The following is a 27,224-nucleotide window of genomic DNA, read 5'->3' as shown; positions in this document are numbered from 1 at the left end:
TCAGTTGTCATAGTACCATGTTGTCACTTGCATGCTCTTGCAGCGGATGTGTGAGGCAGGACTTCCGGTAGAATTTCAAAGACAAGCCTAACCACACACCAACCATGATTAGTCATTCATCTTACATCTTTTGCCAGGTATGTTTGAGGATGCCTCATACACTCTTCTCTTAGGGTACGTGCTGTATGGATGATGTCTTGCACACTGGAGGTCTCCCTACGGTGGGCTGGTTACTATGAAATGGTCCAACTCCTCATGATCTGTTGGGGTCTCACTGCTCAAACACCGTTCTTGGAAAATGTGTGATTTTGTAACTCTAACAAGGATCAAAGCTCAGTGCAAAGATTTATTTACATAGAAATGTCATGACAAAATAAAGCATATTGTTTAAATATTACAGGAGGAGTAAAAGTAGAGGGATGTAAATGGATGTATGACGTTACAACGCATGCTGTTACAACGAATTTTTTACAACGCAAATGCTGTGACAACGCAAGTCTTTACAACGCAAGTCTTTACATCGACTTGCAGTAGATGGCGTGCTAACATTAAAAAAGGGTAATTTACTATTCTAACTCCAGTCCACGTTGCAGTAGGGAAGGTATTTGGATAGTAAACTACACTATTTTTAATGTTAGCACGCCATCTAGTGCAAGTCGATGTAAAGACTTGCGTTGTAATGGCATGCGTTGTCACAGCATTTGCGTTGTAATAGTTTCGTTGTAATGGTAGTGCGTTGTAAAAGTTGCGTTGTAAAGGTTGTTCCCCGATATATATATAACATATAACAGGAAACAACCAAACACTTTCCTCTGCATTCTGTCAGTTTGATCCACTCAAGTTATAAATTTTACATAACGATTATGAAGCGCGAGGTGCTGGCAGTGGTGGCTCCTCCTCAATGGCAGAGGAGTGTTGCCCCACAGCTTGGACCGGAGCCAGCAAATGTAAAATAAAACAATGATCTGGCATCGTTTTATTTTGGCATTTGCAGGCTTTTAGTGAGCGGTTTTGGGAGGGGCGGGCCTAAGCATTGGAGAAGGGAGGAGGCATGCTATTTGCACTCCACTCCCTAAGTGTGCATGTGTTTTGATCGGCCATCTTAGGCCGACCAAAACACACATGCGCACTGCTTTTCGCCAGCCCAGCTGCATTGAACAGCCGGGCTGGAGAAACCCCACAGACTCCCTGGTCCAAGCCGAGCATCTTTCCTGCCTGCTCAGAACAATCTCTGCAGCATGGGGATTGGATGGGAGTCTGGGTCCCAGGGGCTGCTGGGACTCAAGAAGATGAGAGGCGGCGAAAGCGACGCAACGCTGGACGCGGCCGGCAGCAAAAGGTAAGTTTAATTTATTTTTTAAATAATGTACGTCTATCCCTACCGCACGACCCCTCTTGCGCGACCCCACCCACCCCACCACCCTTTGTTTATGGCAGCCGCCGCTGAGTGCAGTGGGACATGTGATTACTAGTAAAGAGCCCATTTCTAATTTACCTACTTCTGGTTATAGCAAGCAGAACTTGTGAATGCTAACATATGCATTTCAGTTCCTTGAGTTGTTGCTTCTGTGTAGTGAATTATATTCCTGGCGAAGGCATTCATTTTCAGAACGTACTGTTTATTAGAAGACTTTGGTTCTCAAAGCATCTTCGTTCATCTTGTTAGGGCATTTTTTATTTGAGCTGAAGAGCGTCAATCCCCCGAAGTGAGCCATGTTATTGTCAAGGTTTGATGTATTTTCGCAGGAACGTCAGGGACATAAAGCAAAATCCATGACTTCCCCAATCCACCTATTGCACCCAACCAAGTCAAAGTGACAATGGCAACCTGGGGGAGAAGGGCAACAAAACAAGGAACAGGGGTAGAGATCCCTCGTCGATACTCCCAGTGGCACAGGACACCTCAGGATAAGGCACAAGGCTATGGGAAGGTAGAGCATGAGTTAATATGCAGGAATCCTCAATCCATATCCCCTTTTTATTCTCCTTATGGTATTGTTTCCTACCTTACACTAATGAGATCAAGGTCAGTATATCCCTTCCTCTTTATAACGTGTAAGACTTCTATCAGGTTCCCAAATAAATAAGAAACAATACTGAGGTATGTGAACCTTGTGAAACAAAATTCAATGTAATCTTCTGAGTAATTGTTAAAGCCTACCTTTATGTCAAGTCTTGCTTGTAACAATAAGAATTCTGAAACCACTATGTAACAAAAAAATAATCTTGTCTTCAGGTATTCCTTTCTTTACAATAGGTTCATGAAAAAAAAGGGATGGATCCCCACAGTGCCAGGAGCAGGATTAGGTAAGTAGTTACAGAAAAAATTAAATTAAAAAAAGCAGCGCAAGAGCGCTGTTACCGTCAAGGTTCAGAATGCAGTTTTGAGTTCTTTCTTTTCTTTATTTGCAGGTTCACTGAAACGTTCCAAAAGGAGGACGCCGCCGACAACCTTACCAGAAGCAACGCCGCCTAGAGAAGCTGCAGGAGGGACGCCACCGGGAAAGAGCCGCAGGAGCGACACCGCCGTGAAGGAGGACCATCGAACAGACGCCGCTTCACGCGCCGAAACAACCGAAGAGGTGCAGCGTCCAGGGGAATTCAGGTAAGTAGAGTCTAGAGTCTAGGAACATGTAGGATCGAGTGAACGCGAAGCGTCACTGATCGAGGGAGGCTAGGCTTTAACGCACTGGACCACCCTCCGCGCATGCTTCTGAGTGAGTGGCGGCCATTTTTGTAGTCCGCCGGGATCGAAACCGGCAGTCTCGACAGTTATGGCTTGTTCCATAATGGGTCACTCTGTATATGGTTGTAACAGGCCCCACTCACCTCGTCAGCCATACACTTGACTGGCAAAGTGAGCAGGCCCGATACCATACTCAGTGACGTGCAGACTCAAATCTAACCTGTTTTTTCCTGAAACCGATGATGCTCTGCTCTTACCTATTACTGTTTGGATAGCTATGACTTCTATCACCCCCACTGCTGATGATGGTTGACACTGGATAATAGTCATGATAAAAGTTGTATGGACACATTTTGTTCTGGCTTCTCTCTTCTGCTGTGAATGTAGCTAAAGCATTATTGTTAAACGTTTAACTTCTGTTTCTGTCCAAGAAGCTACGTTGAACGGGTCAAGCAGATATTCACTTGTTGTAATGCACCTTGGATTTTAGAATCTCTCGAAAATCTTTTTAAAAGTTTGCAAAAATAAAAAAGCTCATGGATGCACAATTTTGATGAGCAAGAAATAAGTACATCTCTGATTAAAAAACTGCAAGATCTCCATTAGACCCAATAGCATAAGGATTTTAGACATGGGTAATGTATTATATCACATGCAAATGAAATGTGCAATGAAAAGAAATCTTTCCGATGACGTTGTATTGATGTTTTTATCTTTTTTGTTTATTCAATGACTGTTGATTGATTATTAATATTTTAATTCATTTTTATTTTTCTGAAGTCCAATGGGAATCCCTATTAACAGAACACATTCCTCCTTTAAATTGAGATAGAATTTATACTGTATCCTACTCTCTGACAGAAACTTACATATCCTGATCAAGGAAGAACTATACTTTCTTCATGTCAGAACCCGTTTCTGAGGACTATGGGGGCAAGCAGGAGCTACTAGGCCCCACCTTGGCTTTTTACTCCTGGTATCACAGAGCCCACCCTACCATGGGTCCTGTGTAACTAGGTCAAGTACTACTCCTCCAGCAGTTAACTATCTATGGCAGCACAATTCAAGCAGTCCAATGCTTTTTGGCTGGGAGGTAGATGCAAAGTGCACAAAAACTCACAATTCAAAACATTCTAAGAAGCCCCAACAAATTAATGTTCAGCCAGATATTTACTTTTATGAAAAAGTAGTATTTTTATACCAACATAAAGTGAAATACGGCACACAGCAAATAATACACAACACGCTTCATGAGGAGCGTACTCTAACATTGTCTGGGTACATCCCGGAGTCCCAGTCTTTTAGCTGAAGGACGGTGGTTCTTCCGTATTCATGTGAATCAATCCTTCAGGTTAAGTCCTGATAGAAAGAATAAGTCTTAGAAGTTACAAGATGGCTTATTAAAATTCAAAGTGTCCCAGTACAGCACTGCTTTGAGTGAGATCAAGTTGCAACAGAGGCTCAATTTTCCATCAGTCAGTCTTACCTGCTCTCGCTTGTAGCTGTGGTTCGGCAGGCCCAGGTGCATGTCAGCAGCTCAACAGTGAGCAGCAGTCTGAATGCTGCTGCGAGGAGGCAGGCTTCCACTGTGCTCCTCCACTCATGAAGTAAGTCTTCCTAAATCTGGTGGCAAGTCTCCGGTGACCCTGGGTTCAGGTTATGGAATCAGTGCTCTTATCCTGCTACACTGCTTTAGTACATGCTGCACCAGAGCAGTATACATGTTCTTCACCGTGGCCCCCTCCTAGCAATGGGGTCCTGAAAAGCACACTCCGGGTGACAGCCCCTTCAGGTCACAACACTGCACTGGTCAACCTTCTCCCTTGTGACAGCACTGTACCAAGGAGATGGCCCTTATCTTCCACTCGGCCCCCACCTGGCATACACAGGTCAGGCCACCATACATATGGCGGTGGCCCCTTTAGGTCACAACACTGTAAGGGTAATGGCCCACTTCCTGCCACCCACTGCACTAGGGTGACAAACCTTATCATCACAGCAGCCCCATCCTGGTATTGAGGATCGCAAACAGCAGCACTCGGGTGGACATCCCAATCAGTGCAGCGGTCCTCAATGTGGACCCAGAATCTCACAATCTGCTTTAGGGATCCACACGATAAGATCCCCACCGGACATCTCTCCATCCCAGCGCTCCCCTACTTCTCACAGGGTCCTCTGGTCTTGACAGGCAGAGTCTGGTGCTCCAGGATCCAGGGCAGGTGGTATTGATTCTCCTGGGCAACATATCCTCCCACAGCTGGGAGACTGGCAGGCCTCAGTCCCCAGTCCTGGTCCCAATAGGCAAAAGTCATGCTGAGCTTCTCAACACAGTTGTAGAGCCTGGGTGTGACAATTTTGGAAGGCTAAAGATCCCATTTTTATAATCCGTTTCAAGACACGGATGTGATTTAGTTTGTGAGCCTTCAAAGTTTGTGATGCCGGGGGTTGCCCCCTTTGAAGTGCCCACTTGTCTGTCCTATCCTTTGACTAAGAAGCGGTTTGATACAGAAGGAGCAACACCAAACTTGAAAGCTCTACAAACATGCCATGGGAGTGACTTGAGTATCTCACCTGGATGTCAGCCTCATTGATGTTTGCCTCAAAAAAACTTATCATGACCTCCAGCTCTATTCTTTAAGAGTAGCTTATCAACTCCATCTCCTTCCTGAATTGTGCCTGGGCCCCAACAGACCGGTGAACTTTAAAGAATCAAAGAGCTATTTTGAAGTTAGCCTGGTTCTCCCTTCCTGCAGTGTGTGTCCCAAAATCTGTCCGAGATGACTTCTCCACCTCCACATGCCTCTCACAGGACCCTTGGTTTTCAGTGTGAAACCCAAAGGCCACCATGCTCTTTATCAGGCCACATACTGCACAGTAATTACATGTACACACTAATGCTGAACAGTGCTACATGCTTAAACTATGTAGGCTAAGGGTAGATTAAGCACTGAGGAGTGGAACGTTTTATGAGTTGAACAGTAGGCTCCAGTCCATTGACACAGCCAATAAGGTCTTTTTACACTACTGATCATCTTTACCAAGATACGGGATGCTGCCACAACTACACTTGTGCTACTTCAACTCTAGGGAAGGACAAAAGGACAAAAGTCCTTTACCAATACCATGAAAACGCTTTGAGCACCTCACGCAATCTGAAAAGAACGCAATACGTGATCCCAACGCTATAACAGAAAATCTTTCCATGGATCCGCTCAATTTCTTATTTTGAAAAATATACAAGAACAGTTCATCTTTTGAATTCTCAATCTAGCATTTGGTGAATAATATAGACACTGTGCTCATATTACTGCCTCTTAATGTTCAGAAGTTTCAGCCTCGCATGCTTGAGGATACTTGTGCCACTCTACATACTCTCTCCTTTTGATAAGTTCGCCAGGGCAATTGTTCACTTGGCTTTAGGAGCTTAGTCCCCCTTCCCTAGTGAAAGTGTGCACTTTCTTCTTGGTCTTACTTCTGTTTCTCTCCATATATTAAATCCATAGTTTCCCATCTATTATAAAATCTGGGGACTGAGACTTCATTACTGCCCAATTTTAAGTCGATTTCCTTGTTGTGAAACATATTTCAAACTTTTGAGACTAATGTTAATTACAAATATTTCATTTTCTCAATAATCATTCTCTATTGCATTCAGCCTAGGATAACTTCCATCTAGCTCATGGCAATGAGAACACTTTCTTTGCTGTGTTAGACAACATCCGCTTGATACTGGATTCACTAAGACAGGCTACCCTGAGCCTCCTGGATCATTCTGCAACCTTTGATGTGGTGGTTACGTCATTCAACTCAAATCTAGCTTTATTCGGCTGCATTTAAAACCACTGAAGTGAATTTGGAGCAGTGTCCTTAGGTGGAATAAGCAATTTGCATTATGTGCTCATCTGTCGTTTATGTATTATGGATCTCTTATATGCATATAAGAAAGCTTGAGCCTTACAAAATGACATTGGGAGGAGCTTGAAAACCCAGTTGGCTGTCCAAAACAACTTGAAGAGATACTGAGAGACTCTGTGCACCATTCTTTTATTTTGAAATTTAAAGCATATGCACTTTTCACCATGTTCACAAGGCTATATAAAAGATTACAACAGAACTTTTCAGCAAGGTTAAAACACATTTAGGGGACTATTTACTAGCCTTCTGAATTTTATCATGAGCTCAGGTTCGTGCTGCATTGGCAAAGTTCTAAAATGGCAGGAGATTTGTATGTTCTCTGACCATTGATTATCTATGTGCTGGCAAAACCCTGGATTGAGACTTTTATTGCTCTCTGCACAGTAAACATCGCATGCACAGAGCTGGACTCTGTTTTATGAGGATGAAGCCCCTGGAAAAAGTGCCTCTGCATATACTAAGCTGGTCCCTTTTAATTTCAAAACCGAGGGTATCAGGGTGTCTGATGGATTAGCAAAGAAAAGAGAGTCCATTTTCTGGAAGATGAGAGAAAAGAAATAAAACCCTATTAAAATCTTTGAAAAGTATTTGTCAGGACCCCTTAAAAAGGGCCTAACGTCATGCAGGTTCTACTGGGTTCAACTGTGGGGGCTGGGGCCTTTTATTCCTGCTGTCCCAAGGCCCAACCTACTATGGATCCTGCTCATCTAGGCCAAGTACCACGTCTGCGCTTGAATCTCAGTGGTAACTGTGGTCAAGCAAAGGTCAAAGATTACTTTATTCCGACCACAAGGTCATAAAAGTAGACACAGCATGGTAAAAGAGCACATTTTAAAAACAGATATAAAATAGACAATATGGTATGATTCAATATAAAAATAAGAATAAGTTACAGAGATAGGAATAACAATCAGTACAATTGATGGGAACAAGAAGGTCAAGCAAGAAATCATGCAAATCAATTTGGTAATCATAAGTAACTACCATACTAAAGTGCATAAAAGTTAATCCAGTTCACAACAATGACCATCTCATCAAGCATTTGGTCCTTTTCGGCCATAAGGCATGCCAGTATCTAGATAAACCAAAAGCCACATGCTTGTGTCCGTGCTTAGCAATCTAAGCACCTCCAGATAGTGGCCAGAGCCAACAATTTTACAAAGTGGAAAAATCCACTTGGCCCTCAGCAATTTATATATCGGGCAGAAAAATAGGAGATGAATAATAGATTCAGCACTAGCATTACAAGCAGGACATTGATCGTTATTCTCAGAGTCTGACCTCCAGTTTTTGCAAAACGTTTTATAGCGGAACTGAAAAAACAACTTCCGGGGTCAAGCAGTCAAGGCTCCCTCAGGAGGGAAGTATAGACACAAGTCAGTGAACTCATAGTACGAACAATAAATCAATGTCCAGTCAAATACTTGCTTTTATAAGAAAAACAAGTATTTTATTTCTAACGCTACACATGCAAAGAATTACGAATTTCAGAATTAACAACACAATGCTCTTGAAGTCGGGACTCTATTAGTCGTCAGGCAAATCTATGTCCCTCCCTTCTTCATGTAACGTTTTTGAGATATTCTCTATTCTCTGGAGGTCGCATCCAGGGAATGCTCACTATTAGGCCATACTCAAGAGTTCCCCTTTGACTCTTCAAAATTTAGTCAAAAGTGTCTATAGTGCTGCAGTACCGTTAGCAGTGAGTCCCCCGCAACCCAACCCGCCCAGTTCACATCCTACCCATTCTCGCAACATGGAAGAATTCTGCAGTGCAGTGGGGGCCCTCTTCACAAGCACCAGTGAGCCCTGCTCTGCTCGGCAAAGTCGGGCTGCCTGCAGCCCACACTGCAGCACCCAGTGGCTCAGGTTCTCTCTACTGAACGGTGCTGTTAGAGTTCTCTCAGTTGTCAAACTGCTCCCAGCTCGGGAAAGCGTGGTAAATTGGCTTAACCCGTCAAGAGGGAATCCTTTCTTCAGCTCCTAACTGGATCCCGATGAGGGTGAGACGTCATACATAGCATCCTCAGTAGTCCTCAGTGGTCAGTCAGGGGCAGCTCTCTCATAGTGGATTTCCAATCTGTAAAAAATAACCTCAGTCGCTCCTTCAGCCAGCGGCCCAAATATTTCAGCAGTGTTTGAACTGGTAGTCCTTCCTGGTATACAGGGTTGATGTGGTACTGGACAGGGTGAGCGCATGCTCCTCTGATACAAGCAGCCCAGCCATGACGAGTACATGTTTTAGCGCTTCTCACAGTAACATCTTTACCAGTGCCCCCCTCTGGCTTACGGGATCACCGCAGTGTGGCTCTATGGGCTCTTCCAGTCCCGCACAGTGCTTAACTTCTGGCTCAGTCCATGTTAGCCCTCTCCTAGCTTAGAGGGGTTGGTAAGTCGAAACTTCTGCACATTTGCAATGGCCTGGTTGGTGCATAGCTAAGTGCTCACACCTTGCACAGGGAGTCCTCACGGTAGGACTTCCCTTTGACCTCAGTCCCTCCAACGCTCTCTTCTTCCTCACAGGGCTGACTGGTCTAGACAAGCAGGCAAGTACTGGTGTTCTAGTCCACAGTGCAGGTGATCTTGGATTCCTACATGGTTAAACTCAGAATTAGGGATCCAGACAGCAGTACAGTTGGGCACTCAGGGCAGGGGTACTAATTTGCAGCCATGCAGATGACTTTCCCGTCCCAAAAGTATTTCCTTAAAATGGTGGTTACCCTATCCCATTACCACTACCAGCGGCATGCTTCATCATCAGGTACCTCTTTGCCACCACCATTTATTCAGGTTGGTGTGGACTCCAATGGTGGCTCTTTAACAAGATGGGAGTTTTTCTGGGGAAAAATGCCCAAGGTTTAATTTAAGAGTGAATCCATTCACTCTGATTAGTGTGTTCCGAGAAGAACCTGCATCCTGCGTGTGCTTATAGCACGGAGACCTTAAGGTTAAAAACGCATAGGAGGGGGTCTCCATGTAAACTCACCATTATAGGCCTTTTCCTTGCATGTGTAAAAAGCAGCAGTCCTATACGTTTTGTGCCATGCAAGCCTTTAGTGAAGTTGGCATGTTTTTGCCCTCAGTCAAGCCACAGAATACTCAGGAGCATAGGCTAGGCCTGGTCATTGTTTCTTCTTCTGTCTGTGTCAGTCCTACCATATGTAGTCATGGAACATAGACAGCTAGGGAGTGAAACGGGGAGGAAGGAAAACGTGCCACCTGGACATTCCAAGTACAAGATCTTGTCATAACGACCCGTTAAGAAACAAAACTTTGCAAGTTATTTCACCCTTTTCCACATTCCTCACTTATTTTCTTGCTCCGTTGCTGCCCATGCTGTTGCATGCTCATTGCACAAAAGTCAAAACAATTGTCATTGCCAATGCTTGTTGTTGGTGCACAGCATTATCTATCGGTTTCATTTGTTATTTGTTTAAAACAATCGTTCTTCCTTTGTTTTTTTTCCCTGTTAGTAACGTATATTATAAAGACCAAAAACCTATAGGCTGCAAAGATATCCAGTAGAAGAAATCTTTGCAACTGGTCAATTGGAATTTTCACCAGGTCTGTAGTTGAGTTGTAGTCAGCGCACCTACAGACGCTTTGCTTTAGCACGAATGTAAATTAAAACACAATGAGAGTTTCCATCCCTGCCACGATATTCCACACATTAAACAACTTCTCTTTGAATCCAGCTATGACAGAAGCGTTCCAGATAACACATATGTTTTGTTCTCTAATCCTGGACTGCAGAAAGCCAGCCGCAATTGATTAAATAATAAAAATAATGGAAACCCCGAGTTCATGCATTATTCAAATAACATTTTCAAAGCACTCAGTCACAAGTAGTGTAGGTTGTTTCCTGCTCTGCATATAGAGTATTTGGAAATCGTTTATTCCATTATGTATTTAGTGGCAGTGTCATAGCAGTTACAGAGTTCGTTCTGAATTCATATCATTTGCATACTTTTAAAGAATTATTCGCTGGGGCATCATTTTCTAAAATTAAAACCCAGAAAGTCCTTCCTACTAATTCACTTTACATTTGCGTGCTCCGAAATTACCAAGTCAACTCAAATGTTCATTGCTGTCATTTCAACATGATAACTATATCTTTAGAAAGTCAAGATGTTTTCTCCATTCAGGCAGCACCGCCAATCACCAGAAACAGGCACTTAATGGAAACCATGTACACTCCAGCAAGTGGTTCTGCAAGTGAAGCATGAATAGAAAATAGGAAGCAGAATGAATGCCTCAAAATAAACAGATGCCTCAAGGGAAATGAAAAATACATGTTTTGACTGTACCAGAGTGCATCAATTGTACCCCATGTTGAGTTAATCATAGGCTGACTAAACAGGGAAGAATTGGTGTCCCAGCATCTTTTTCACCAGATGAGTTTCAGAACCTCCACAGAGATAGACACACATTGCAGGCATATGTAGTAAATCAGAGGACAGTTGTATTTTGGGCAGTGCACGTGGCAAATGTTGTGCGAAAGTATAGGTCTCCTTTGGCAGTGTGTACCTGAAGCTCAACTCATATTTTCTTACTCTTCTATGCTGGTGTGAACTGGAGCTACAGAGGACCAAGTTGGTCTGAATGATGGACTATGAGTTTCTACTAAACTTGTTTTTAGTTGAACAATTAATCGTACCTGTTGTATGTGTGGCTTATTTGTAATAGTTGTGGAACCTTCTCTGGCAGATCAAGTAAGGGCTGCTACTGGGCACAATGAGATAGTGAACTGGATCCCCCTCAAATGTCAATCAGTGGTTTATGGACCTTTTTTGTCTGCTATTCTGCAGACAAAATGTTCATAAATAACAATGTTAGTCAATAACATGAAAGAGGGACCGTGGGCTGGCGTGCACATTGAAACAGAAAAAGGGAACATTAAATGATGCAAAATACAAGGAAAGGAACAAATAAAAATGAGCATAAGCGAATCACTATCAAGTAGACTTCTTTTCATCTATGTAGGTGAGTTGAACTCAGAGAGAACTAGTACTTCCCAAACGTGTCACCTATCCATCATCCCAAAAATCCACCTTTTGAATGCAACTTTAGTGCCTTTTACACATTTGCATTTTTGGGTCTTTCCCGCCCCGGGCAATTTGTCATCTGCAAACATGGACACTGTTTTTATTGGGAAAAGTGTGGCAATGGTGGGTGGGGTGGTAGCAGTTTTGCCATCTAACATATTCTACAGCTATACATCACAGAAATATGAGGAAGTTCTGTAATTTTCCAGCTACTCACAAGGGATTCTGAGAAAGAAAAAGGAGTGAGATCCATACACATCACAACACCATGAACTTCCCCAGGTCTATAGCTATCAGATATATCTGAGTTTAGTAGTTTTCTCAAGGTCCTGGCAAAAAAACAGGCCCAGATAAAAAAGCTATTCACCGTCCCAAAAATCAACCTTGTGAATGCAACTTTGATGCTCTTTACATGGTTGGTTTAGACCTTTCCACTCTCAGGCAAGAGAGGCCCACCCATATGATTGCAAGTAGTTTTGCCACTTCCTGCAAATTATAGAGCTGTCCTTCACCACAATATTAGGAACTACTGTATTTCTATCAAAAGTTTGATGATTATGTATGGGAAAAAGTGTTGTTAGCCGCAATCCACACAACCTGTGACTCTCCTGTGTCTCTACTTTCAGAAAGTTGACAGGTTTCCCTCGGGGTCCAGCCAAACCCAGGCCCAAATACAGCAGCTATCCTCTATCCCAAATTCAACCTTTTGAACGCGTGTTTAGCTCCCTTTACTTGGATGCACTTTTCCTTTTCCGGACGATATGTGAAATTTAGTTTTTAACTGCTGAAATAAATAAACTTACCATTACTTATTGAAATCTCTAGATTTTTGGCTGTCTATTGAAAGTCAGTGCTCATAAAGAACACTTATTGAAAAAACACCATAATCATTTATCATTATGGGCAATCCCGGGTATCACCAACGATCCAAAAGCTCTGATTCTTATGTTGATATAAGAAATGCATTGTTTTCATATCCAATTTTTTTAATTTAATTTTTCATTATTCATGGTTGGTAAAACATAAAAAATCATTGTAAGCCACTACTCTGTAGGCCCTCTTGGCATCCCAAGTTTTTTGACAACATAGAAACAATAAATATCAATGCAATAAGAACAGTTTTGGGTCTGGCAGGCAGAACATTGTACTTACTTTTGTAGATTGACCTGCTGTGCAAAAAGCTATTATTTCTCTTATTCATAATTTTCCTGCTTACATTCTTTTTTTTTTATTTCAATGATTAGTTAAGAAAGCCTATGTGATCAATACAAATGACCTCTGGCTGAAGTTTGTCTACTTTACAGAAATGTATAGCTTTCTGGGTTCACCTAGAGGTTTCAGAACCTTTTCCCTAGTGGTTAGCCTGTGCTTGTGGTTACAGGGTGAAGTGATGGTACCGGCTCTCACTGTTGTTTACTGAGACAAATTATTTATTATCAGACCGAAAGCAAGTTCCAGAAAGGCAGTTGTGGGAGAAAGAAGATGTAAGCTAACAATAGGAAACTAGTGACAAATGGATAAACTGAGGATGAAAAAGAACCAGCAATAGTGAAATAGAGAGATAGGAAATAAACGGTGATTGAAGAAAGAGCCATGAGGTGAAATCAAGACACGCCAGCTTTGGTATTCTCCAACAGTTGGCAGCACCAATGGACTGATGCTCTAAATGAACTGCTGCTCTGCTGCACTGGCATGCTTCCCGCTGCCCCCCTACCTGGGGAAGAAGAACTGGACCTGAAACTTCATCTTGAACCCAGGACCCCAGAGTGACTCAAAGGGCTAGTCTGCTGGCCTGATCTGAGTATCAGGGACGTAAAGGCAACCAAGCCAGTCCCTGAAGCAAGCTGCAGCAAGTACCTGACCCCCAAGTCATACCTGGACCCTTGGGGCCTCATGTAGGTAAATAAATTTTACCGGTTCGTAAATACCGAGCCGTACCGAATCGGTAAATTAGAATCGGTAAGTTATATGTAGGTAAAAATTCGGTAACAGTTACCGATTCGGTAACATTCGGTAATTACGAATCGGAATACACCGAATCGGTAAATACCGAGGTGGAATCCACCGATTCGGTAAATACCGAGGTGGAATCCACCGATTCGGTAAATACCGAGGTGGTATTTAGCGATTCGGAAAATACCGAGGATACTACCACCTACCCTTAACCAAGTAGCCAATATCACAATCATGCCATCATAGAAGGTCTCTCAGGCTTGAATAGGGGACCCCATACCTCAAAGATCAGCTCAGTGAAATCACATCACAGGAGCATCAGGAGTCTCCTCGCAGGAAGGCTCGCCTTCGGTCTGAATAATAAACATGATGTCTGTGATATTAAAAGCACCAACTCTCAGGTATGTGCAGCTGCGCGTGTGCCATGGCTAAATCGTGGGTCGAACAACCCAGAGTGGAAAACATGCATTGTGTAAAATTCCAGACTGTGTGTCACAGCATGTACAGACCAAGGTCGCTGCGCAGTGCTTGGGATGGGAACAACATAATGCACTCGTCTGAAGGAATTTTCGAGTCATCAGTTTATTCAAGAAAGAACATGTAAACGCAGTGTCGTGTGCAAAGACACAAATATGGCTACATAACATTCAACGCGGTCATGCCAACTGAACAATGCATGTTCGTATGCAGGGAGAACTCACTACACGCCCCCTTGAGCGAAGCAATATGTAATAGGCAAGAAAAGAGGGAAAGCAGAGTTCAGTTTGGTCAGAGCAGGACAGGGCATAACCAATGCAGCGCCAAAGTCCTACAGTCCAATTAATTGCAGCATACAATTGTAAAAAACACAATGCATATATAGTAAACAACTCAAGCAGACCATCAGGAAGAGAAAAACGAGAAATAAAAGACATGAATGTCGCGCCAGGGTGCTGTCCAGTAGCACAGGCGCAATGGACGACTATCCAGTCAATCCATGAATGTATAGGCAGCATATGTGGCCACGGCTTCCAACAGCCAATCGTTTTCAGGGCCACAAAAAGTCTCAGCCATCCAATTGAGTAAAGAAAAGGAACATACGTGTGCTCCAACCAACGGAGCCTCTAGCACAATCTGAGGGCACCCGGAATGTTCCTCCAAATAGCTCATGGACAAGAAGTCGTAGGCTGCCGCTGAGATGTCCCAATTACCCAGGATACCAAGCGCCGCTCCACACTCCATGATCCGGACACCATAACAGGACAACTCGTGAGACACTAAGGGCCGCATCAGTCGATCGAAATCCGGCACCGGAGACAGCATGTTGGTCAAGCACAAATCCAGAGGCCATTCAAAGGGACAATCCAGGCAGTGCAATACAGGTTGTACGCAGGTGAAGTAGGAATACCTGAAGGATAATCCATAAGCCAGGCTCAAAGTCGCCAATGGCAAAGTACCATAGAAGTCAAGCATCCTATCACGAAGAAGATGCAGACGGGACAGGCGCTCGTGTGGCACAGAAGGAGCAGCCATTCCGTAGTATGAAAAGTAAAAGCAGCACACCTTCCACCAGCGCCAGATGCAGCGGAACACCTCCAAAGATGCTCGGGAACAGTGAATGTAAAATGCCGAAATTACACAAATAATAGTGTGGAAGGAGGTCACGAGACCCGAGCCCCACATGTTCACACAAATTGAGCCAGGCCGGTCGTGGACGAGGCATTGATAATACATTGGATCAAAGAGCCGAAATGCAGGGGGAGGTCAGTATTCAGAAGCGCCTGTTCCTCAGTGCGCGTAGTAGCAACGTGAAGGACAAATATTTCACGAGGGAAGTCAAAGGCACCTGTTTGTGGGACAATGGCGCTCTATTCTGCTCAACTAGTTGGACTCTGCTTTCAAGGTTGGAATCGAAGGTCAGATGGAAACATCCCGCCGCCCATGCGGGGGTGGAATAAGAACAGTATTGCAGCAGACAACTTCATGCGAGACAGTTATGTACGGGATTACCACTCACATCCCGCAGCAAACATCATTTATCATATTTAAATGAATACCGTTTGCAAGCACAGTGAAAGAAGGTGTAATCACAGGCACTGGGATACCTCGTAGGACGCACGCCGAAATCGGGGCTTGTACATTGCATGCGCCGTGTACTTGCATGTGCCCATTGTCTCATGCATGAATCCTAGGAGTGAGAGTGCTAGTGCTAATATCTATAACGGCTTAGGCCTTCTCCATGTTCGCTTGGTCAATGGCTCTCAGTCTGGAGGCCGCCTCACTGTGCGACAACTTGCAGACCTCGTTGTAAATAGCATACGCGCACCTTTTGGTTCTGCCACCCACGGGACCTTTCACAATAACATTCCATTCGGTATGCACATTGATGGAGTGGGTGGACTTCCTGATCCTGTAGATGTGCTCTGTGTCAGCTGGTGGACAGAGTGGGATGTGTGTCCCATCAATGCAGCCAATGTAATGGGGGAATGAATTCCTGAAGGAACGGGACAGGCAACTCTGGGATACACCACCCACCGCAGCTGTCACCACCTGCGAAATGCCGGATGCCAGCAGATGTGGGCTGCAGAGCACCTGCACATGTGGGGGTATGGCGTGCGCCCTTCTTATTGGCTGGTCCAGGAGTGGGTGTAGGTCCCTGCTTAAGTCCATGATGGTTTCGGGGTGTAGCCTGTACCTCTCATGTATCTCTGCATCAGTCAGCTGGAATAGTGTGATGCGCTGTCTGTGGATGCGTTCCTTCCGTCGCCAAACCCTCAGTCCTGCTGCCTGTAGACGTAGGCGCATTGCAATGACGTGCATGGCTGCCAGGCTGTCCACGCTGTTGCATTTTGGGATTGCTGAGCTGCACTGCTGTTGGTTACCACCTGCTTTCAATCCGTGTTAATTACCGACTCTTATTTACCGATTTTCCTGGATTTCTTATTTACCGAGTGCTCCTACATGTCATTTTAATTATTTCCACTTCATATTTACCACTTCATGTTTACCGATTCGTTAATTATGTATTCGGTAACTATGAATCGGTATTTACCGCCTCATATTTACCAAAAAGTGGTTTTTGGACTCCTACATCTCACTTGTCTGTATACCGGTCGGTAACGGCATATTTACCGAAATTCGGCCGTTACCGACCGGTATTTCGCTACCTACATGAGGCCCTTGGTGTGGCACATGGGCTCTTGAAATCAAGCTTTTTGGCTCTTTGCCGCCGCAAACAAACCCGTTCGCACAGGAAACATGCCACTCACAATGAAACGCGACACAAGTCACAGCCACCCTGCCTCTTTTGTGCAGCACGCATCGATCGCCCGTGAGAACCTCCACTCCAAAGTTTCTGCCCGTCCCTCTGTGACACCCGGCCTGCTCTTCAGACCATGCTGACCATCTGCCGCGACGCACTCCTTACTCCCTGCGACCCTCTCAACGCAAATGAGACTCTTGCCACAAAACTTGAGATGGTGAAACTTCAGCTGGACTAATCTGGGACTGTATCCAACCCACACTCCATTGCAGTAGGCCTGAACTTTTGACTTTGACCCAGTCCAGAGCGACCAGATAGCTGCGGTTGGCACTTTATGCTCTTAGGCGCTATTTTACACTTTATTTTAAAAAAATTCCTAACTCTGGTTCTATTGATTGGATTTGTATTGTATTGGTCTTGTTTTATTTTCTAAAGTCTACTCTGTTTTTCTAACCTGATGTGGGAAGTATATGGGTGGTATTTACACTGTATTACTGTTTGAAATGGTGCACAAATACTTTACACTTGCCTATAAGTTAAACCTGACTGCTCTGTGCCAAGCTACCAGGGCTTGAGCACAAGTTAATTTGGGGTTTCCTTGAACCTTACCCTGACAAGGATTGTGGTTGCAGCTCTAGCTCATGTCAACAAGTAACCCAATTTCTCACAGTACCTCTCAAGATCAACAATATATGCTACATAAACTGTATATTTTGATAGTATACTTCTAGCTCATATATTCACATATTCATTCGAATGTATGATGCTTTGAGAAAGACCAAGTGCCTTTAACATGTATATATAAGTGAATTCTCAAGTTTTAGTTTCTTTCTGATAATTCAAAATCTTAAGGTCGATTTATCCAAAAATAAATTGAATGATATTAATTGATCGTTCAAAGCCATTTCAGAGAAAGAAGCTCTCCATGGAACTGCACCAGGGCTATTTTCTCGTAATAAACTTGGCAACAGAGACATAATTCAGACTTGTCTCAGAGACAGGCTGAGGACTCGAAAAATAAATGATGTTCAGGTATGCATGTGCAAGTTCAAAATATATATACTGAACCTGCACAGAACAACAGACTTCTGATGGTAAGGATGGAAATGTAGGTGTTTGCAAAATATACTGTGTGCTATGTTGTCCATTCAGTGTAGCCAGGTATACTGTGGTGTTCTGATAGCTGCAAAATCATACTGCATTAAAATCAGCTTTAGGTAAATCCTTAAAAATAACTGGGTTGATTTCTTGTGTTGCACGCTTGAGCAAATGGTTGCTATAATTCACAACAATAAATCAAAAATGTGACAATCTAGCAGGTTTTGTTATGTGCCTGACTTACATTATGTCCAGGTCATCTGAGAGAGAACGTGTCCCTTCACCCCACTCTAGGTGGTAAGTTGGTACATATTTTTGTTCACTTGCCCAGTGAAATCCATCAGGTCGTGATCGAGGGGAAAGGTCCCTGATAATGTAACATTATGGTTTTCCCTTTAAACTATGGGGCTTGTCACCCACACCCATCAGCAATAAGCATAAGATTCGGCTCCGGAATGCTTTTCAAACGACTCGGATCGGGGGAGTCCGACCGAGCGATTTTGATGCATCTGGAAGCTTCTGGATACGATTCGATTGGACTCCCATTTACTTCAGTGGAAGCCTGTGTTCCAAATGAGAACACTGGCTCCCAATGACAAAAGGGGTGGTTGGGGAAACCCTTGTACCAGGTGCTGGGCACCCTACGGTGCCTGCCACACTGTGCATGCATGGGTAGGGGGACCCATGGGTACACCCACAGGCCCTATCCGGAGGGCCTCGGGTGCTACAGGCCCCCTAAGTAAGATTCCAACAGCCGATTAGTTTATTATTAGGGTATTTAATTTTCATTACGAGTCTACCCTGCCATATTTCACAATGCATTGCAAATTACAAGTGTGCTCAATTAAGGTAGCGTGTACCTCTAAAGAAAATAAGAACAATTTCACAGTTATTCTTGAACAGACGCTCCAGTAGATTGAAGTGTGGGAAAAGTCAGGAAAATGCTACAGACTACTGTTGAAAATGATAGCCATAGGATAGTTAATTCTTACTTTAGTAGCGGGTTGTTGGGTTTGAGGGGAATAGGGAAGGAAATTATTTAAATTATACATTTATGCTTATTGATTTTCAATTATTTTTATGTTATTTTGTTATTTTACAATGTATATTTTACTTTTGTATAGTTAAATTAATCATTTATATTTTAGCTGTGGGTTGTTCGGTTTTAAGTCTAAAATTTGTTTTTCACAAAGTGATTATAGTAATCAATCAATCAATAAGGATTTGCGAGTGCGGGCAACTTCACTTGTGAGGGTCTCATGGTGCTGTCGAAGAGTGCTGCCTGTTCTCCTATGGGTTGAACATCCATGTCTTGAAGTCCTTCCTGAATTGCTGGAGTGATGGTGAGGCTCTGAAGTGCAGGGGGAGGTCATTCCAGGTCTTGGCCATCAGATGAGAAAAGGAGTGACGTCACCTGTTTGTCCGGCGGATGCAATGGGTAGCAGCTAGGGCGAGGGATCCGGATATGAGATTCCTGGTTGACTGGTAAAAGGTCACACGTTGTTTGAGGTACGAGGGTCCTTCCTTGTGTAGCACCTTGTATGAGTGGGTGAGTAGCTTATACAGGCATCTCTGCATGACTGGAAGCCAGTGGAGTTTCCTGAGGTGAGGTGATAGGTGCGTCCACTGGAGAGGTCGAGGATGAACCTGGCCACTGTGTTCTGAACACCTGGAGTTTCTTCATGAGTTAGGCTGTTACACCTAAGTAGAGGGAGTTGCTGTAGTCAAGTCTGAGGATGACAAGCGCCTGCATGACAGTTCACCTGGTGTTGGTTTGGAGACATCTGAAAAACTTCCTGAGCATGCAGAACGTGAGAAAGCAGGTTGTGGAGATGGCACATACTTGCTTCTCCATGGATAGCTGTCTGTTGAGGATGATGCTGAGGTTGCAGGAGTGTTCAGTGGTTATCGGGGTTGGGCACAGCTCTTGGTGCCACCATTCACTGTTCCAGTGTGTCCTTGCCTTTCCCGAAGTTGATTACTTCTGTCTTGTCAGTGTTGAGTTTGAGACAGTTGTTTTTCATCCAGTCGGCAACGTCTTTCATGCATCTATGGAACTTGTCTTTGACGTTTCTTGCATTGTTAATCAGAGGGAGGATAAGTTGGGTGTTGTAGGTGTAGGAGATGATGTTTGTGGTTTTTGACAATGGTGGCCGGGGGGGGGGGGGGGGGGGGTCATGTATATGTTGAAGAAGGTTGGGCGGATGGATGAGCCTCAAGGTACCGATTTTCTGTGTTCTTCCTGTGAGGTATGTTGCAATCCACTTGAGGGTTGCTCCTTGAATTCTGATCTGGTGGAGCCTGTTGATCAGAGTGTGGTGGATACGTTGTCAAAAGCTATACAAATAATGGGCGTGCGCAAAGTGACAAAGTCCAGATAGAAAAGTAAGATTTTCAAAATTCTTTATTGTTCATTCGATTTCAAAACTTTAGATTCCAGCCTATGTTGTCAAAAGCTGCTGAGAAATCAAGAAGGATCTTTAATTTGTAATTAATGATGTATGTTTAATTACTTGTTATATAAATTATTTGATGTATTTCTAATAATAGGTAATTTAATGTATTTAATAATACACTTTGTAAATGTATTGTATTTCTATTCTTGTTTTCACCCACGCCAACATGCCAGCTCCCCTCGCCGCCCAACCGACCAATGCTGCACCTGACCCGCTCAACTGCATTCTCCTCAACATGCACTCCCTCCACAAACATGCCACAGAAATCTGGAACCTCTTCTACGCTGCCTCTCTTGACATCGCCTTCTTCACGGAAACCTGGACCAAGCCCTGCTCTGGTCTGGACATAGACAACCCCATCCCCGACGGCTACAAAATCACCCACAAGGACCGCACCAAATGACCAGGAGGAGGCATCCCCATTGTCCACAAGAACACACTCCGCCTGATCACTCACTCACCATCGTCAAGGAGTTCACCAGGCCAAACAGCGAGACCACAGATGCCTCACTGTCCTAAGACCTCTGTGACAAACTCGACACCTTCTTCCACTACAAGATCAGGCAAATGTATGAGAGCTTCGACACCCAAGACCCTGCCCCAGCACCCATCACCACTGCACGCAACCCTGCCGCACCCCAACAGACCCTGTTCAACTGGACTCCACTTACCACAGGGGACACACACAAGACCATGAAGATAATCCACTCCAGAGCTCCATCAGACCCAGGCCTTTTTCACATCTTCCACAGAGCAGCCACCTTCATCACCCCAGCGCTTCGTAGTACCATCAGCTGCTCCATCGAAACCATCACCATGACTGGAAACACACCGAGATCAACCCCCTGCTGGAGAAGCCATTCGCCCACCCGACAGACCTCAAGAACTTCAGACCCATCTCCCTCATCCCCTCCCCAGCCAAGGTCATCAAGAAGGCCATTAAAGCCAACTCTCCGAGTTCCTTGTAGAGAAGCATCTCCTGGACATCTCTCAATCCAGTTTCTGAAGTAACCACAACACTGAGACCACACTCCTCGCCGCCACCTAACACATCCTACAGCCCCTTGACCAGGGCGAAACCACAGCCCTCATCCTACTTGACCTCTCAGCCACCTGCAATACCATTTCCCACTGCACCCTAATCATGAGACTCCACAAGGCCGGTATCCACGACAAGGCCCTGGACTGGATCCACTCCTTCATTACCGGCCTAACCCAGTGAGTCAGACTGCCTCCATTCATCTCAGAACCTACAGAGATCAGCTGCAGAGTGCCCCAGGGCTCCTACCTGAGTCCCACCCTCTTCAACATCTAGATGGCCCCCCTCACAGCCATTAACAGAAACCACGGACTCAATATCGTTTTCTACGCAGATGACACCCAGCTGATCCTCACCCTCACCAACGAACCCAGAGCCGCCAGAATTAACTTCCGCAGCGGGATGAAGGTCATCACCACCTGGATGAAAGATAGCTCCTTCAAGCTCAAATCGGACAAGACTGAAGTACTCATCCTGGGACCCACCTCCTCAGCCTGGGATGACTTCTGGTAGCCTACTTCACTGGGACATCCCCCACACACAACCTCGGCATCATACTGGACTCCTCACTCACAATTAACAACCAGATCAGCGCCATATCCTGATCCTGCTTCTGCAATCTCTGCCTGCTTGAAAAGACATTCAGATGAAGCCCCACAGAATCCCAAAATACGGCCACCCATGCACCCATCACCAGCAGACTCGACTACGGCAATGCACTCTACGCCAGAGTCACCCATAAACAGCTCAGGAAACTACAGAACGTTCAAAACGCCATAGCCAGGCTGGTTCTCGACAACCCCTGTAGCAGCCACATAACTCAAAACCTCTGACACCACTGGCTCCCATTCAACAAGAGAATAACGGTTACGCTCCTCACCTACGCCTAGAAAGCTCTCCATGGCGCAGGACCAGCATATCTGAACCACTGCCTCTCATTCCACATACCCGCCAGACAACTTTGCTCCGTCCAACTCGCCCTGGACACCGTCCCACATACTCACAAGACCAGAACTGGAGAAAGATCCTTCTCGTACCTCACCACCAAGACCTGGAACACCCTTTCCCTCCACCTCAGGCAATCCCCATCCGTGACCCAATTCAGGAAGGATCTCAAAGACCTGGCTCTTCGACTGAACCTCCACGCCGAGATGGATCAGCAGCCCCCCACTCCCAGAGCCTTGACACCCTAATGAATGACTAGCCACGCTTTACAAACTCCTGATTGACTGACTGATTGATTGCTTTACATTTTATTTGTTTTATTTAATTGCTATCTTCATGTTATTATTGTTTTATTTATAATTTATTTAAATGTTTGCGGTGTTAGTGGATTCTTTGGGTGATAGGTAGTAAAGAGTATTTAGTTTACATGTATTTTTTTGTTTTTTAAATTATTTTGGTATTTTTATTTACATTAATTTTATTATTCATGTTGTATATGTTTGTTCTATTTTGAAAAAGTTATGTTATGTTATGTTATCTGGAGTTTTATTAAGCGCTCAGCTACTCAGGCAGAGTGTCCCAGCGCTATCAGACCAATAACCGCAGAGCCCCAGCAGGGAAGAAAAGACTTATTGGCCGAACAGCCATGTTTTGAGCTTCTTTCTGAAGGACATTAAGCTCTCACTCTTTCTTAAGGACAGTGGGAGGGCATTCCAGGCCAGGGGCGCAAGATATTTGAAAGACCGCCCACCGATCCGGGCACGCCTAATTGCCGGGACCGTGGTGGGAGACAGTGACGCAGAACGCAAGGCTCTGGCAGGCAGATGAAAACCAATTCTCTTCTTCAAATAGAGGGGACCCGTGCTATAAAGGGTCTTAAATGCCATAGTGAGCGCCTTGAATTCAATGCGCCTCTGAATTGGCAACCAGTGAAGAGACTCCAACAGTCCCGTAGCATGGGAGCGATGGCCGAGGCCAAAGATTGCCCGAGCGGCTGAGTTCTGCACTACCTGTAAGCGTGAGAGAAGGAACTTCGGAAGACCCAGATAAAGGATATTGGCATAGTCCAGCCTAGATCCTATGATGGCCTGCACCGTAATTTTCCTATGGGCAATGGATAGGAAAGGAAGACATTTTCTTAACATTTTCAGAATCCCAAAGCATTGACCAACCAGGCTCATAATCTGTGGTTTAAAAGTAAGACAGTTGTCCATCTTAACACCGAGATTCTTAGCCACCGAGGCCACAGCAGAAGGGGGAGACATATCCGCCGGCCACCAGGACATCAAACAGGGATTCGGAGGACAACCGAAGAAAAGAACCTCGGATTTGTCCGAGTTGCATTTAAGCTGGTTGCATTGAAACCAGGCAAAAACCGCACCCAAACAGCTTTTGATGCGATCTCCGTTGAAGTCCATGTTTTTTTCACATGTGAAAAGAAGCTGAGTGTCATCAGCATATGAGACAATCTGGGTGCCGAAGGACTCGACCAGCGCCGCCAAAGGGGACATATAGATGTTAAAGAGAGTAGGGCTTAATATTGACCCTTGAGGAACTCCCACGGGCGGCACTGCCGCCGAGTACGGAGGAGCCCAGACTGTCTGTTGACGATTGGCAAGAAAGGACTTAAACCAACTGAACACCGTTCCCCCAACACCAATCTCCGCAAGTCTCGCCAATAGGCGATCATGTGGAACGGTGTCAAACACCCCCGAGAGATCAAGCAACACCAGCAGTGCCTTCCCCCCGGAGTCCTGAAGTTCCTTAATGGCCTCTACCACCTCCAGCAGTGCCGTTTCCGTGCTCATATTCGCGCGGAAACCGGATTGGGTATAGTGCAAGACACCGTGGGACTCAACAAAATGTGAGAGAACGGACTGTACATGCTTTTCTGCCACTTTAGCCAGGGCAGGGAGCAAAGAGATAAGCCGGTAGTTAGCATGGATGGCAGGGTCCAGAGAGGGTTTCTTCAGAAGAGGAAGGACCATCGCCTGTTTCCAGGCAAGCGGCACTATCCCTGTTTCCAATGAGCAATTTAAAATTGGGTTGACCATAGGGTTGATAGCATGAGCCACTTTGGCTAGAAACTTAGTGGAACAGGGGTCCAGCGGAGAGCCAGATCTCATTTTAGAAAGAAATTCCAGTGAGACTTGAGGCTCAATAGGTGGAAAACTTGTCAAACTGGGCTGTCCCGGGTCCACAACAGAATGGGGTTCAGGACAAGACACTCCCCCCCAACGCAAAAGATGGAAAAGTTGCCTGGATGCTTTTGATCTTATTGGCAAAAAAGCTAGCCAATTGCAAAACCCAAGGTTCCGAAAAAGAGCACTTAGGAGTGACGGAGGCTGGTGATGTGAATTCTTTCACAATCAAGAAGATTTCTTTGCTGGTGTTAGCGGCCTCCTCAATCCTTTGAGCAAAGTAGGCTTTCTTGGCCAAATAGATTTCCTTATGATAGGCCTTAGTGCAACACCTATAGGCCTCCCTCAAAGGATCCAGATAGTTCGCTCGCCATGCTCTTTCGGCCTTCTTACAGAACCTTCTGCTGGTATTAAGCACAGGCGTGAACCATGGGGCAGACACTCGCGTAGATTTCTTGTAAGACCACCTAGGCGGGGCCAAGTCCCCCAAACATTGCATGAGCCATGCTTGAAAGCGGACAAGGTCCTCTTCTAAGTCACCCGTAAGCGAGCAGGGGTGAGTTAGCCGATACTGATCAATCATTTCCAGTGTTACTCGATGGAAGGCACGCGACATTCGGGGTTGGCACCCGTTACTTCTAATAGTCACAGTGGTTTTGGACTGGATATTAAAGGTCACCAGTAGGTGGTCGGACCATAACACTGGAAAGGGGGGCGCAACTGTAACAGGTGAGGTAGAGAAAATCTGATCCAATATATGCCCTTTGTTGTGAGTAGGCGACACTACGTAGGGTGACAGGCCCAGAGGAGTGGTAATGTCTAAAACTTTAATGGTATCTTCAGCATCCGCACTATCAAAGTGAACCTTAAAGTCACCCAGGAGAATGAAGTGCTTAAATTGAACACTCATTGCCGAGATCACTGCGTCCAGCTCCTCGTTAAACGATCCAATAGGACCTGGGGGGTCTGTCAACCAACAAACCCGCGCAAGATTGAGCGGGTGAAAGTGTTAGACAAAATCCAATGCTTCTACCCCAAGAATGTCTTCAGTGGGTATGATGGAACACTCAAAGCGTCTGTCTATCACCAAGGCCACTCCCCCTCCTTTGCCTATGCGCCGGTCTTTCCTTAGCATAAAGTAATTAGAGGGCAGGGCATTTGCTACATCTGGGCCTGATGCTTCGCCAAGCCAAGTTTCCGTCAGGAAAAGGCAGGCGGGATTAAAATCAGAAAGAAAGTTAAACAGATCCTGAGCATGTTTGCTCGCAGACCGGGTGTTCAAAAGGGTGCAGCTGAAAAAGCGTTCAGCTGGACTCCGCCCCGTTGTTGAAGTTACGTGATGGCCAGGCTTTGCGGGGCCTGTCTCCGTCCACCCATCCTTTAATGACCACCCACAACCAGTGCAAGGATATTTACCCCGAAAAGAGAGGTCATGGATACTGCAGCCTCTATTTATACGCGGTCTTAAGGCTAAAAGCTGTATGGCGGAGTAGCCTTTGTTTCCCCAATGGAACAGTGTCCCTGGGTCCCCGACCCGTCCGCATCCGGGACGCTGACAGGCGCAGACGGGCTTTCCTTAGGCGCTCCTTTGGCGCGGGAAAGGCGCATCCGCTGTATTTGTCCGCTGCGCGGAGCCATCCCCGTCTCACTTTATACTTACCGCCCGTGAGGCAGGAAGCCTAGTCCGCCGCCTAGCAGGCCTGCCTCACCTAAGATGGCCGCCGTACCAGTGCGTCTGTCCTGCCGCTCAAATCAGCAGAGAGAGGGTCGCCAGGAAAGCACGGCAAGAGGCAGGGGGAGAGCGGCGCGGCACCAAGAGCAGCAGCGAACTACACAACTGCCCCAAAAGGTAAGAGCCGAGTCCCCCTCACCAAAGAATGAAAGATTACAGCAAGAGATCTCCCGACTTTTCGCCTCAGGAGAGAAAGGCAGTGCGCAGTTCCCAACAGTGGCACAAAAATAATTTAAAATACAGTTTAAAAACAGCGCACAACATGTGCAAAAAGCAATTTACTCAGAAGCTACGTAAATGAAGCTCACTCCGACAGGCAACCGCCACGGGAGTCTCATTGGAATAATAATGTTATGCAGTTAGGAGTTGGTATGGCATATGCATCCCATCATATGTCCAACCCTTTCCATGTCTTCCCTTTCATTGGGGTGGGATCAGTAAATGTAACTCCCCCAAATTTCAACACTTTCCCTACTGTTGCTTACCTTGGGTTGGAAATAGCAAACATAACCCTCCCAAAGTTAACACTTTCCCTCCTTTTGCTTATGTTGGACAAGGAAAAGTAACTGTAACCCTTCCAAAGTCCAAAACTTTCCCTGCTTTTGACTACGTTGGAGTGAGAATAGCAATTCTAACCACTCCAAAGTACAACACTTTCCCTGCTTCTGCTTGAATTGGACTTAGATTAGTTACTCTGACTCCTTTGAAATCCAAAACCATTGTTAGTTTTGTTTATTTTTGATTGGTGTTATGCTTTTTAACCCCTTAGCTGCTGGGCCTTTCCCTCACCCCGCGCTTAGGGTTCCATAACTTTTTTCTACATAAGGTATCCACTCCAAATGTATCCCATTCTTTCCAATTACCTGGGGATTCTGAAGGTGCCCAGGGTTTGTGGATTTCGCTGCAGGGAAGTGAAAAAATATTCATAATAAAGCTATATTTTGAGTTTTTTGAGAAAAATAGAAAAAAGGGC

This window comes from Triturus cristatus, chromosome 2_2 (assembly GCF_964204655.1).
Source record: "Triturus cristatus chromosome 2_2, aTriCri1.1, whole genome shotgun sequence".
NCBI lineage: Eukaryota > Metazoa > Chordata > Amphibia > Caudata > Salamandridae > Triturus > Triturus cristatus.
The sequence above is the reverse complement of the archived record's forward strand: the minus strand, read 5'-3'. Positions refer to the sequence as shown.